Consider the following 9,460-nt stretch of genomic DNA (forward strand, 5'->3'; position numbering starts at 1 on the left):
GACGGGTGAGCACGTTTAGGAACTTTGCCGGTGATTAACATCGTTCTGTCGCACGTTGTGGCCTTGGAGCAAGAAAGTTTGTTGTGCCAACAGTTCTTTCAATCTCTTCAGCGGTTCTAACCGACACACCTGTGTCCTCGTGTTAACAGGTGGGGTACATCTGAATTTCTGTGGCCGGACAACCATGTTTCAGATAGTTAAATTGTGCGTGGTGCAACTTAGCTTCCTTTATTATTTCTGACTTTGTAATTATGTTCCTAAGAATTAGAACAAATTTCATTATTTACGTCTATGATCACAAAATTTTTAAGTCTTCAGACATTTTAAAAACATGTCCTAATATAATGGAAGGCCACGGCCTTGCTGCAGTGGATACACCGGTTCCCGTCAGATCACCGAAGTTAAGCGCTGTCGGGCGTGGCCGGCACTTGGATGGGTGACCATCCGGGTCCTCACGCGCTGTTGACATTTTTCGGCGTGCACTCAGCCTCGTGATGCCAGTTGAGGAGCTACTCGGCCGAATATTAGCGGCTCCGGTCAAAGAAAACCATAATGACGACCTGGAGAGCGGTGTGCTGACCCCACGCCCCTCCTATCCGCATCCTCAGCTGATGCTGACACGGCGGTCGGATGGTCCCGATGGGCCACTTGTGGCCTGAAGACGGAGTGCTTAATGTAATGGAGGCATGAAGGCATCGTCAGAAGCCGATTTTGTGTTTACCTTGTGACGATGCCACTACAGCCTCATTATATTAGGACATGTTTTTAAAACAGATCTGAAGAAGGTTATTACTGACCGAAACCGATAGTCTCAGAACCTAAGAAGTTTTTGATCATAGATGGAAATAAAGAAATTATTGTACACTCTCTGGATCACTGTTATACTCACGATCTTGTTACAGCTTGCTATTCTTAAAAACTGATCTTTTAAATTTTGTGGTTCATAGAACGATTCTGCAATGCTGTCCGTGCCTGTACTTCGTTTGAATGGGTTATCTGATCAGGGTAACTTGTAAGAGACATTTCTGAATTTATTTAGCTCTCTTCTGATGTGTTGACGAGAGTTGGCTTTTGCTTTGCACAGTAGCTACGAATGCAACAGGCCCTAACCGTTTATACGGCGAAGCGGGTCCGCGTGTAACGGGTGTTTGACGTTTGAAGTGGGCGTGGCGCTGTACTGCTGCCGGAGCCACGTGAAGTCGCTCTGAAGATCTGTGGCGAGTCGTCGTAGTTCTCCGTCGGCCGCTCCGTAGCGCTGCAGGCGGGCGTAGTTGTAGTTCGGCCACTAGATGCTGGGTCGGTGCTCGGTGTCTCGAAGTCGCGCTGCCCGCTGTGGCGGGACGTCGTAGTTCTCAGCCGGCCGCTCCATGGCGCTGCAGGCGGGCGTAGTTCGTAGTTCGGCCACTAGATGCCGGGTCGGCGCTCGGTGTCTCGAAGTCGCGCTGAAGACCGTCGGTGTAGTGCGTCTGCGCTTGAACTACTCCTTGCACAGGTAGTTGGGATGACGTGTGAAATCACCTCGCAGATCGAAGCTCTTTGGCGCAGCTGCTACACGGGTCTGCGTGCCGTCACTCAACAATTGCGTCGCCACACGAATTGTCGTCCACATAACAGTTTATGGGTCCACTTGAAGTTGTCCGATTTTCACTATTCAAAAAGCAATTTCAGTCAAAATATTACCACTAAACACTTCTTTAAAAACTTTCGTGACGAATTCTTGGTTCGTTTTGCTATAGTAATGTTCACACGTGTCTTTCTTTGGTGTTCACTTTTCACAGTTTTTCGTGCGGATTTACGCGTTTGCACATTATAACACCGTTTATCGACACTATTACTCTTATCTAATATGGCAAGGAAAAAGTTTAGTCGCAATCGTAAGATGCTATTACTTCGTATTCTTCAAAATGCACTGTTTCTTGTCGCGATTTCAAAGTTTATGCTCTGTCTCGATCCAACATTGAAAAAATATTTTCTTGCGTTAAGCAAGGTAAAATTACCTATTGTTCTTTACGATTCGTCCGAAAATTGCACTTGTCCATTCACGGTAAGCCAAGGGTGTAACACCTCCGATTTATGTATCCCACTCGATCGGGATCTGATAGCAGCCCAAATAATAATTAATTTATGTGACCGTGTACCTAATGGGGCTGGCAATCGGATTTGACTGCTACGGAGTTGTTACATTCCATTTTGTCCTTCTCAAATGCTGTAATAATGAAATGTATGGTCACAAGAAGAACGCCAACACAGCTTCACTAATCAAGACCTATATTCGTCTCAAAAACACAAGAAAAAGGAGACAGCCACTGCCTTCGTCATACATATTTAATAACGGCTAATCGCAGCACAGGCCTCTTCGTTATTCATTATTGTCACACGCAAATTCAATCACTGCAATCCAAATGATGCCGGCGCGGTAGACGTGAAACCACAAATATCGGCACAGAAATATCACTGATCACTCTCGTAATTATACTTTTTCACTTCCCGTATTATTCTAACACAAAGGGGTTAAACCGTGGCGATGGCCACTCCCTTTGTCGGTCAGCCTTGTATTACAGCAACCGGCCTCCGCACGGCTCGGCTCGCCACCTGAGAACTCACTGACTCAACTCTCACTCGCTCTCGCAACCCGACACTATCGATTGTTTGCCCTTTCGACCTGTGCCGAGTGCAAACTTATAGTAAGGGCCTACAGACCCCTTACAATTGTCTTTAGAGAAAAAAGGTTTTTGGGTTAATGGTAGAGTCTAAAGTTAAAATTGTTTAGTTATTATCACACGCACTTTAGTGTTATTCTACGTCTGTGTTTTAGAGTGAGGTTACCTCAGTTCCTAGACCAGTCTAACATATAAAGCTTCCCGATTAGCGGATGGCGGCGGAATTTTATGGTAAGGTCTTATGGGACCAACATGCTGAGGTCCTCGGTCCCTAAGCCTACAGAATACTTAATCTAATTTAACTAACTTACGCTATGGACAATAAACACACCTATGCCCGAGGAAGGACTCGAACCTCCGACAGGGGGAACCGCACGCACCGTGACAAGGCTTGGAATTGGATCTTATTCTGTTCAACTTCAGTTGACATCTTTCATTGTATTGTTGACTTCTTTATATGTATATATACAGGGTGGTCCATTGCTAGTGACCGCGCCAAATATCTCACGAAATAAGCATCAAACGAAAAAACTACAAAGAACGAAACTCCTCTAGCTTGAAGGGGGAAACCAGATGGCGCTATGGTTGGCCCACTAGATGGCGCTTCCATAGGTCAAACGAATATCACCTGCGTTTTTTTTAATAGAAACCCCCAGTTTTTATTACATATTCGTGTAGTACGTAAAGAAATATGAATGTTTTAGATGGACCACTTTCTTTGCTTTGTGATAGATGGCTCTGTAATAGTCAGAAACGTGTAAGTGCGTGGTATCACGTAATATTCGGCCAGTGCGGACGGTATTTGCTTCGTGATACATTACTCGTGTTAAAATGGACCGTTATGCTGCTCGGTGTCCTGGGCGACATCATCCAAGTGTCCGGACCGTTCGCCGGATAGTTACGTTAATAAGGAAACAGGAAGGGTTCAGCCACATGTGAAACGTCAATCACAACCTGCAACAAATGATGATGCCCAAGTAGGTGTTTTAGCTGCTGTTGCGGCTAATCCGCACATCAGTAGCAGACAAATTGTGCGAGAATCGGCAATCTCAAAAACGTCGGTGTTGAGAATGCTACATCAACATCGATTGCACCCGTACCATATTTCTATGCACCAGGAATTACATGGCGACGACTTTGAACGTCGTGTACAGTTCTGCCACTGGGCACAAGAGAAATTACGGGACGATGACAGATTTTTTGCACACGTTCTATTTAGCGACGAAGCGTCATTCACCAACAGTGGTAACGTAAACGGGCATAATATGCACTATTGGGCAACCGAAAATCCACGATGGCTGCGACAAGTGGAACATCAGCGACCTTGGCGGGTTAATGTATGGTGCGGCATTATGGGAGCAAGGATAATTGGCCCGATTTTATCGATGGCAATGTAAATGGTGCAATGTATGCTGATTTCCTACGTAATGTTCTACCGATTTTACTACAAGATGTTTCACTGCACGACAGAATGGCAATATACTTCCAACATGATGGATGTCCGGCACATAGCCCGCGTGCGGTTGAAGCGGTATTGAATAGCATATTTCATGATAGGTGGATTGGTCGTCGAAGTACCATACCATGGCCCGCACGTTCAACGGATCTGACGTCCTCGGATTTCTTTCTGTGGGGAAAGTGGAAGGATATCTGCTATCGTGATGCACCGACAACGCCTGAAAACATGCGTCAGCGCACTGTCAATGCATGTGCGAACATTACAGAAGGCGAACTACTCGCTGTTGAGAGGAATTTCGTTACATGTATTGCCAAATGCACTGAAGTTTACGGACATCACTTTGAGCATTTATTGCATTAATGTGGTATTTACAAGAAATCACGCTGTAACAGCATGCGTTCTCAGAAATGATAAGTTCACAGAGGTACAAGTATCACATTGGAAGATCCGAAATAAAATTTTCAAACGTACCTACGTTCTGTATTTTAATTTAAAAAACCTACGTGTTAACAACTGTTCGTCTAAAATTGTGAGCCATATGTTTGTGACTATTACAGCGCCATCTGTCGCTAAGCGAAAAAAGTGGTCCAACTAAAACATTCATATTTCTTAACGTACTACACGAATATGTAATAAAAAATGGGAGTTCCTATTTTAAAAAACGCAGTTGATATCCGTTTGACCTATGGCAGCGCCATCTAGCGGGCCAGCCATAGCGCCATCTGGTTTCCCCCTTCCAGCTAGACAAGTTTCGTTCTTTGTAGTTTTTTCGTTTGACGCTTATTTCGTGAGATATTTGGCCCGGTCACGATCAATGGACACCCTGTATGAAGTTGGTCATTGTAGGAATGTGCGTTTAAAATTTATTAGTCTTGAATGCTGTTCAAATCTTGTTTGCCCAGTCCTTCCAGCGCCAAGGCAATCAAGCGGCTGGCCTCGTTTCAAGGAGGTAGCCAGCAATCAAAGGCTTAGATCTCAAGCATGTAGTAACATTTCTTGCTGCCTCATCCAGGGCAACATCTACCTTGCTTTCAATGAGCTGACGGTTCCTGCACTGGCGATGTATCTTCTCCCAACGTACGCTATAACAGAAGTGTGCTCCTTATAATGTGTCCACTAGTTTCCTCAGCAGACAATTTCTTCTTTTTAAATTTATTTCAGTGTTGTTTGAAAGTTTCAGTAGACTACGATCCAATCTGATTCAGAGATATCTGGTATGGGAATAATGCTCCAGGCTCTCGCCTTCCCACATACTGTAAAGCTTTCTCCTAGCCTCCTCATTGCGGGAATGGAAAATGCGGAGTTGGAACTTTGGTGATGGAAAAAAAAATGGGAATGAGCGTTTGGCGTCATTGTCCGGGAGGCCCCTTGTGAAGCAGGTCCGGCCGCCTTGGTGCAGGTCTTATTACATTCGACGCCACATTGGGCGACCTGCGCGCCGCATGAGGATGAAATGATGATGAAGACAACACAACACCCAGTCCCTGAGCGGAAAAAATCCCCGACCCAGCCGGGAATCAAACCCGGGCCAGTAGGACGGCAATCCGTCACGCTGACCACTTTTTTTCCGGGTAAGTGCTCTATCAACCCTTTTTTTGACGCTCTATCCTCTTCTTTTTTGGATAGTGGACCGGTGGGGACTCGGGGGGCAAAGTGTGCAGATGTCAAAACCCGAGGCCTGGCCACAGTGTCCCCCTCACCACCACTGAGCCTTTGGTGCTTAGGGAATCAACAGAAGTGGAAGGTATTGTTGTTATTTATTTATTTATTTGCATAATGAAATAAAATCCGCGCAATCTGCGACGCGCTCTCCCATCTGCGGAGGTCAGATGTAGAATCGATCGTAGGCGGCTTAAACTAAGACACCGCCGGGGGAGGAGGGGTAGGTGCCCTCTGAGCCAGGCACCCCCCAACTTAGTGGAGGTCTAACAAAGACCCCTCGAAGATAGTTAGCAAATAATGTTCGGTAACGTGGAATGTTTTCGAGCGCTGCATGGGCTGTACGTAAACATTTCCAGAAGTCGAGGCGGGATTTAGGTCCCTTATGAAAGAGATAAGCGACCGCCCACCCTTTGACCCACGTAATAGAATGACATTTGGCAGCGGGAAAATGTTTGTCCTCTGGCTATAGAAACATTCGAGGTTCGATTGTGTCTGCCGGCACCTGGCAATGATTTGCTGCACGAAGCGCCATACATCTTGCGAAGAGGCGCATGTCAGACGCTGTTCATCAGTGTCCAGTTGCTGGCAGAGGAGACAAAGAGGTGACCCTGGCAAGCCAATGTTGAACCACTCAGCTATGGAGGCGGACACTTTGGGGATAAAAGTTCGTGACTACTCCTCCTACAAGTCGATGGGAGAAATGGAGGAGGCTCACCTGTTGACCCTGGCGATGAGGCCGGGAAGGCCGCGCAGGCGGTGCGCAGAGGCGTCGAGCGCGTGGCAGTAGGCGGCCCACATGCAGTCGAGGGCGCGCCCGTCGCCGGTGCGGTAGGCGTCCAGCAGCGTGGAGACGGCGCGCGCCCCGCTGGCCGCCATGTCCAGCAGCTCCCGCACCACGGTCCGGTTGGCGTCCGCCTCCAGCGCAGAGGCGGAGGCGGCGGCGCGAGCCGGGCCCTGGCGCACCAGCTCCGGCGGCTCGAACAGCGTCTGTACCGCCCACACCTGCGACAACACTCGCGTTACCACCCTCCTTTCCTTGTGCGTTTCAGAAATTGTGATGTTTCTCAGGCAACCGGCAGTGCATCACATTCGATCGACTTTGTACACTGATGTGCCAGAACCAATAGTTCTGAAGGAATATGAAAATCTTACACGTGGTACTTGAAGGAGTTGCGGGTTGGATAAAACCCATCGGTAGGGGCAGCGGAATCATACTGTTTATTAGGGCTTTTTAAAATTAAAGCTTTCCTTAGTAGTTACTTTACAAATTAAACAGTCATTCTCAATAAACCAAGAAGGTCTGTGTTACACTTTGCTAAAATTGTAATACACTACTAGTCAAGTCATTAAAAATGCTACGCCAAGAAGAAATCCAGATGATAAACGGGTATTCTTTGGACAAATATATTATACTGGAACTGATATGTGATTACATTTTCACGCAATTTGGGTGCATAGATCCTGAGAAATCAGTATCCAGAACAACCTCCTCTGGCCGTAATAACGGCCTTGATACGCCTGGGCATTGAATCAAATACAGCTTGGATGGCGTGTGCAGGTACAGTTGCCCATGCAGCTTCAACACGATACCACAGTTCATCATGAGTAGTGACTGGCGTATTGTGACGAGCCAGTTGCTCCGCCATCATAGACCAGACGTTTTCAGTTGGTGAGAGGTATCCAGAAAGGCCCGTACAGGACCTTCAACATGCGGTCGTGCATTATCCTGCTGAAATGTAGGGTTTCGCAGGGATCGAATGAAAGAGCCACGGTCATAACACATCTGAAATGTAACTACCACTGTTCAAATTGCCGTCAATGCGAACAAGAGGTGACCGGAACGTGTAACCAATGGCACCCCATACCAACACGCCGGGTGATCCTCCAGTATGGCGATGACGAATACACGCTTCCAATGTGTGCGTTCACCGCCCTGTCGCCAAACACGGATGCGACCATCATGATGCTGTAAGCAGAACCTGGATTCATCCGAAAAAATGACGTTTTGCCATTCGTGCACCCAGGTTCGTCGTTGAGTACACCATCGCTGGCGCTCCTGTGATGCAGCGTCAATGGTAACCACAGCCATGGTCTCCGAGCTGATAGTCCATGCTGCTGCAAACGTCGTCGAACTGTTCGTGCAGGTGGTTGTTGTCTTCCAAATGTCCCCATCTGTTGACTCTGGGATCGAGACGTGGCTGCACGATGCGTTACAACCATGCGGATAAGATGTCTGTCATCTCGACTGCTAGTGATACGAGGCCGTTGGGATTCAGGACGGCGTTCTGTATTGCCCTCCTGAACCCACCGATTCCATATTCTGCCAACAGTCATTGGATCTCGACCAACTCGAGCGGTAATGTCGCGATACGATAAACCGCAATCGCGATAGGCTACAATCCGACCGTTATCAAAGTCGGAAACGTGATGGTACGCATTTCTCCTCCTTTCACGAGGCATCACAACAACGTTTCACAAGGCAACGCCGATCAACTGCTGTTTGTGTATGAGAAATCGGTTGGAAACTTTCGTCATGTCAGCACGTTGTAGGTGTCGCTACCCGCGCCAACCTTGTGTGAATGCTCTGAAAAGCTAATCATTTGCATATCGCAGCATCTTCTTCCTGTCGGTTAAATTTCGCGTTTGCGGCACGTCATCTTCGTGGTGTAGGAATTTTAATTGCCAGTAGTGTAGTTTGTGTGTAGCAAGCGAAGGAATATGAAAATCTTACACGTGGTACTTGAAGGAGTTGTGAGTTGCATAAAACCCATCGGTAGGGGCAGCTGAATCACCCCGTTTATTAGGGCTGATTAAAAGTAAACCTTCCCGTATTGGTTACTTTACAACTTAAACAGTGATTCTCAATAAACCAAGAAGGTCTGCGCTACACTTTCCTAAAATTGTAATACCGAGCGAGGTGGCGCGGTGGTTAGCACGCTGGACTCGCATTCGGGAGGACGACGGTTCAATCCCGTCTCCGGCCATCCTGATTTAGGTTTTCCGTGATTTCCCTAAATCGTTTCAGGCAAATGCCGGGATGGTTCCTTTGAAAGGGCACGGCCGATTTCCTTGCCAATCCTTCCCTAACCCGAGCTTGCGCTCCGTCTCTAATGACCTCGTTGTCGACGGGACGTTAAACACTAACCACCACCTAAAATTGTAATAATAAACTTTTTCTGATTTCGCCACTTTTGCCAGTTTCTGATACATGTATTATCAATCTTGCCGCATCCAAACACATATTAAAAGTGCTTAATTGGAACAGTGATGGAGTTTACATCCACGTGCACAATTCTGCATGTATCGAAATTTGAGGCAAGCAGCCATTGGTTGCATAAAGTGGAGGAGTGTCGTGAATGGTTACTAACCCTTTAAGTGGGATACCTTTCATACGATGGTCCAGTGAAAGAGTGCCCTCACTACCAGTTCCGTCATACATGGCCACCAAGAGCACTTGTTCCATCCTGACTTAGTTTCTCGATTTCTGGAGCCGTGTTTGAGTGAAGTAGTACACATTTATTACAATGATATATTCTGGTCATACACTACTGACCATTAAAATTCCTACACCACGAATATGACGTGCCACAGACGCGAAATTTAACCGACAGGAACAAGATGCTGCGATATGCAAATGATTAGCTTTTCAGAGCATTCACACAAGGTGGCGACACCTACA

General features: G+C 46.9%; 1 pseudogene; it reads left to right on the plus strand.

Annotated features, from left to right (window-relative positions):
- The first annotated feature begins 350 nt into the window (after positions 1–350).
- LOC126261187 (5S ribosomal RNA) lies at positions 351–468 on the plus strand (annotated as a pseudogene).
- The last annotated feature ends 8,992 nt before the right edge of the window (positions 469–9,460 follow it).

Source organism: Schistocerca nitens, chromosome 5 (genome assembly GCF_023898315.1).
Source record: "Schistocerca nitens isolate TAMUIC-IGC-003100 chromosome 5, iqSchNite1.1, whole genome shotgun sequence".
NCBI classification, from domain to species: domain Eukaryota; kingdom Metazoa; phylum Arthropoda; class Insecta; order Orthoptera; family Acrididae; genus Schistocerca; species Schistocerca nitens.